The following is a 6,000-nucleotide window of genomic DNA, read 5'->3' as shown; positions in this document are numbered from 1 at the left end:
TTCTCTCTAGGGTATAGTACTAAGAATCAGAATGAATTTTGTCTATTAATTTTGCCTAATTTACTATTGATGAATAGATATTTGTGTTGGAATTATATTTGTAAATAAATACTCATCTCTGCAGGGTGTTTCAAATATCCTTTTCTAGATATATGTACTCCTCTATTCATTGGTGAATGAATAAGTGTGGTAATTGGAAACAAGCTAAGCGTCCATTGATGGATGAATAGACAAAGAAGATAATGGTGTACACACACACACACACACACACACACTCCACACACACACAGTGGAGTACTACTCAGCCACAAATATAAAAATCTTGCTACTTATAACAACATGAATAAATCTTAAGCGTATTACACTAAGTAAAATAAGACAAATACTGCAGGATTCTACTTACACATAGAATCTAAAAAACAAAACAGAACTCAGAGTCATAGAAACAGAGAACAGGGTGCCAGAGGGTAGAGGAGTTGCAGGAGGAGTGAAATGGGTGAAGTTGATTAAGAAGTACAAACTTGCAGGTATAAAAGAAATGTCATGAGGATGTAATATATAGCATGGGGCCTATAGTCAGTAATGTTTTGTCTCTGTAAAGTGACAGATGGTAACTCAAATTATTACGGCAACCATCGTGCAATGTATACATATGTAAAATCACTGTGTTGTACACCTGAAGTGAAGATAATATTGTAGGTCAATTATAACTCAATCAAAATAATAAAACAATAAAATTAAACATCATTTTCTATATTGTTCTCTAAATTTCTCAGGAAAGATAAGATTTCCTTCAAATTGTTTTTCAGAATTAATTTTTAATTAAAATAAATTATTTTATTTCATTTTGAAACTAAAATCATATTGGTTGATACTCTATTGAGATGAGGAGTGAATAGGTAGAAGAAAGAAGAGGAAAAAAATTAAACCAAGGGATGAAAATAAGAAAAATGAATAGGTTTCATTACTATAGGAAATGGAAATTTTAGACTAGTGCTGCCCAATAAAACTTCCTGCCGGATGGAAATGATGTAACCGGCACTTTCTAACATGGTAGCTGCTAGCGACATGGGGATATCCAGCACTTGCAATGTGCCTGGTGGGACTGAGAAATTGCATTTCAATTTTATTTAATTTCAACTAATTTAAATTTGTATACCTGCTTGGGAGCAGTGCCCAGCATATTGATCAATGCAACTCCTAGACTATGAGGGTGTTTTTATGTTTAATTTACACAATCAGAGCACCTAGTTTGAAATACTATAAGAATACTGACGAATCATTGTGAATTTTCCCCATTACATAGATTTAGGCTCTCAGGCTATTACCATGTCTTCTGCTGGGTTAACTGTCAGTAGCAGGACCCTGGTTCACCATCCAAATAGGCTTCCCACAGGTGTAGGTAATGAAAATGCATTGATTGTGCATTTTTTAAAATGAAAAACTGAAATCCTACAAATGGTTAAAGTTATATTTAAGGGATATTAGTATTGCCATCATATTTGAATGAAATATACAATTTAGAACAAAATGTTAACAAATAAACATTTCAAGGTATAATCTTGCAATTTGTTTATTATAATTTTCCTTATTATCAGTTATTACTTAATTCTTGACAGGATCTGAATCAAAGCTTCCATTCAGTGACAAAGCTAGCAGCCAGTTTTTGACCACATGTTTTCCACATCTACTTAAAGATTTAAGAGAAATAAAAATCTGACTTGTACCCATTTTGTTTATAAAATAAAATAAACTTGCTTGGTCAAAGCAAGCATATTTTTAGTTTTTATTTTTCTTCCAGTTTTATTGAGATCAAATTGACATAAAATGTTGTATAAATTTAAGGCATACCACATGTTGATTTGAGACACTTATATATTACAGAATGATTACTACCATATCATAAGCTAACATCTCCAGCCTGTCATATAACTACTATTTCTTTCTTGCTATAAGAACAATTAAGATCTACTCTTAGCGATGTTTGTATCTGTAATATAATATTATTAGATATAATCACTATGCTGTACATTAGACCCCAGGTCTTATTAATTCTATAACTGACAGTTTGTATCCTAGATCAATATCTCCCCATTTCTTGCAACTTCCAGCCTTCAGTAACCACTACTCAACTATTTCTGTGGGTTTGTTTTTTTTTTTCAATTTCACATATGTGGTATTATATAGTATTTATCTTTCTCTGTCTAATTTATTTCACTGAGCATGATGCCTTCAAGATTTATCCAAATTACCTCATGGCAGGATATCCATCTTTCTCATGGCTGAATAATAGTCCACTGTAAATACACATCTTCTTTATGCACTTACTCACTGACAGACACTTAAGTGTTTTCATATCATGGCTATTGTAAATAATGCTGCAGTGAACGTGAAAGTGTAGATATTTCTCCACTAGATCTTGATTTCAATTCCTTTGAATATATATCCAGAAGGGAGATTGCTGTATTATACAGTAGTTCTATTTTTAATTTTTTGAGGGACCTCCATACTGTGTTTCATAGTGGATACATCAATTTATATTCCCACCAACAGTGAACAAATGTTCCCTCTTCTCCACACCCTCGCTAACACTTGTTATCTCTAAAAGCAAGTATATTTTTAGGTATTTTATTTTTTAGGGATGAAACTTCACTTATAATAAGATGAAAATGCCATCCAGCATGTTTATTGTCTTAAGAAATTATCATTTCCAATGGAATTTTACAGCAATTATAAAAGACTATCTTCTAGTTTAGATATAGTATGGGCAAGAATATTTACATTTGTTGGTCAAATATTAAATAGCTAACATATTTTTTAAGAATCATAGATAACAGATTCAAAAGTATAAGTTTCATCTTGTGATTATTCTTGTTGCTTTCCTCCAATTTTTATTGTGATCTAATTATAGGTAACATTTATTAAGCATCTAAAATTATATGCCAAGCACTGTAAGTCCTAATTTTATAGATATTATCTCACTTAATGCTTCTAACAGTACTGTCATAGAAGAGCTGTTATTATCTGGATTGTATCCTGGCTTGAACTGCCCCTCACCGTGATTAGCTTACTGAGGCTGCTGCAGACAGCAATTCCAGAGCCAAGATTTGCATCAGGCCCTGCCCCAGATCAGAGCCCAGGGCTTACATCTTAACCTCTGAATGAACTACCTCTTAGGAATTTCCAATATATATATCACAGCATGTTCTGGAAGCAACAGTAGGGACTCTGCAAACTAGCAATTATAAAGGAGGGGTCTGATGATGTTTTGGTGTAACACTGTGAGGAAATACCTTTTAGTAATACCAAGGATGAAGAAAGATTTGTGTTGAGTTTAATAATTACAATTTCTAGTACTGGTTTTCTTTTTCTGCTCCCTTCTCTTCCCTTCCCTTTCCTTTATTCTTTCTTTGCCTATCTTCCTTCCTTCCTTCTCTGCCTTTTTGAGACTTAAAATACCCTAATACATGAAAAGGCACTGAACTAATTACTGACTTGTGGTTATTAAGCTGAATTTATCTTATGTGTAAGTCATATCCTAGTCACTTATATTAAACCACCAGGAATTGCACAAGACCTATGTGATCACTCCTGAGGTTGGGAAGACCATTCAACCAGTATTCTCATGGAACCATTTGCTCTGGTATTATTCAGAAAGTGAAGCTTATTATTTTCATTGCATTATAAATTGTTTCTTAGTGATCATACATTTTTACTCCAGTTAATAAATTAATGAGCTTAGAGATTGGGGTGTGTATAGCTCCTTCAGTATAAATTCCCATTCTTGCCACCTTAATACAGTTGAGTAATTTCAGAAATAAAAGTAGCAACATCTTGGGGCACATGGCTGGCTCAGTTGGTAGAGCATGTGACTCTTGATCTCGGAGTCATGAGTCTGAGCCCCTACATTGGGCATAGAGATAACTTTAAAAAACAAAATTAACATTTTCATGTATCCATACTTAGTTATAGCCTATAAAACTAGGAATAGAAAGAAATCATATCTATAAAATATATCAGAAAACAGTGTAACATTATTTTTTTTATTTTTGTTTTTATTTTTTGGTTGAGGAGAAGTTGTTGCCCCCCACACCCCAGAAACTTGAGATTTCTTAGATCCATACACTCCAGTTCAGGGCCTCAGGTGGACAAGCTTTTCACATTACCTGAGTTTACAGCTGGAGTTTAGCAGAGCTAACCTTCTCCACCCTCACCCCACCAATAAAGTCATTAGTTACTGGAACAACCCATTCACAGAAAAAAGTCATTCCTGGGAGAAAAAGACAACTTTCTCAAGGAAGAGATGTAACTTTGCTTTAACTACCATGAGTTTTAAGGCTTCTTCATTGAGAGAAGTAACTCAATGAAGAAAGGTTTTTCAGACTTAAGATAGGTCGAAAAAGTCCCCTAAACAGAATGGGGCAGGTGCCCATATTCTTATCAGCTCAGGACCTCTGTGAAGAGAACAGAAGAAAAAGCCCATACAGGAGAATGCCAAGAGAGACTGGCTTTTGGAGAGATATGCTAGAACCCCGTTCCCCAAATGCTTTCTCTTTTGAATGAAAAAAGTGGTTTATACCCCACCCTCCCCACTTTTTCTTCTTCACCCTACTCCCGATTCAGGTGAGCTTCTGAGGATACAACCACCCTAACACCCTCTAGGAGCTGCTGCCACCTCTGTGAATGCAACACTCTAACATTATGTTTTTATGGAAATTTCTACGATAGCATCTTCTTTCTGCACTAAGTAGATAGGTTCAATTTTATTATAACCCCACTTTTATGAAAGTTCAGTGTGCCAAATATAGTATTAATAGAAAGTACAGCTTTCACGTATTTATTTCCACACTTGTAAGTTATTGAAAACACCCGGTGAATACCCTGCATTGTTGTACGCCTGGTAATTTGACCAAGCAAGTAGAGGATATCCTTATCTGCAACAAGCATACAATCTAACTCTAAACAAACATCTAAGAAACAGTCCAAGAAAAATTCCAAGTCAATGCATTAACAACTCAAATGTTCATAATTGTAATTTGTCTGGCTCAGCTAAAATCAAACAACACTGCTGCCTTTGTTTTAATAATAGAATATTCAGCAAAGACTCAAGTGAACTGGCATAAAATGGAAAAAAGTGAACTTCTTGGGAGCGTGTGAGTGAATTTGTTTGTTTTTTGTTTGCTTACTTACTTACTTAGGTGTAATTGACATTTCACCCTTCTTTCTGCCTCATATGTGGAAAGTAAAAACATAGAAAGAACCAATCAGAAAGAAGAGGGGTTATTTTTTCCCCCCTTTCATAGTTTGTCCTCTGAGAGATTAAAGAGGAAAACACAGAGTTTGAAGTCACATCCTGCTGCAGGAAAGAAAGCTTGGAGGAGTTTCCTTTGAAATAAATCTCAAAGATCAGTACTGTTAATGTCTTGATGTCTCAGAACTGAAGCCTGCGAAAGAAGTCAGGAGCATCTCTCTGAACTAGAAAGAGAACTGGTAAATAATGAGAACAGAGAAGTCTAATGACAATGGCAACAAGTTTTATTTAGGTTTTGAGTTAATTTAAAGGTTTTTTCTATAAGATGATATGTTTAAGCTGATTTGATTTAGTAAAGGCTTGCTTTTGAAAAAATGCGAAAGGCCTGCTTCACTTGTGCTGAGACCAACCATTATGGTAACATGAATAGGCTTTGCACTTCTCTTGGGGCTGGGACCAATGTACCATTGTCAGCTGACGGGTAGCACACCTGATTGTGCCAAAGTTCCCCAAATTATATTTCTTCTTGAGCAAAATGTCTTGAAACCTAGTACTACATGACTCAAGAAAGCTAAACTTCAGCCCCCCTGTGGTAATTTGTGCAGAATGCCATAACCAAATACAAAACTGAGTGGCTAACAGAAAAACATTTGTTTTCTCATTGTTCTGGAGTCTGGAAAGCCAAGATCAGAGTGCTAGGAAATTTTTTTTTTTTTTTTTTTTTTTTTTTTTTTTTTTTTTTTTTTTTT

At 34.5% G+C, this 6,000-nt stretch overlaps 1 long non-coding RNA gene across 4 annotated transcripts in view; it reads left to right on the top strand.

Moving 5' to 3' along the window:
- Positions 1-436: 436 nt before the first annotated feature.
- Positions 437-6,000, top strand: part of LOC123388644 — a 28,746-nt gene continuing 23,182 nt past the window's right edge. For all 4 annotated transcript variants that reach the window (XR_006603105.1, XR_006603104.1, XR_006603103.1 and 1 more), the window contains exon 1: positions 437-527. This is a non-coding gene — a long non-coding RNA (uncharacterized LOC123388644). The remainder of the gene's footprint in view (positions 528-6,000) is intronic.

This window comes from Mustela putorius, unplaced genomic scaffold (genome assembly GCF_011764305.1).
Source record: "Mustela putorius furo isolate JIRA1106 unplaced genomic scaffold, ASM1176430v1.1 tig00003907_pilon_pilon_pilon:0A:0A:0A:0A, whole genome shotgun sequence".
In the NCBI taxonomy this organism is placed as follows: Eukaryota; Metazoa; Chordata; class Mammalia; order Carnivora; family Mustelidae; genus Mustela; species Mustela putorius.
The sequence above is the reverse complement of the archived record's forward strand: the minus strand, read 5'-3'. Positions and strand labels throughout refer to the sequence as shown.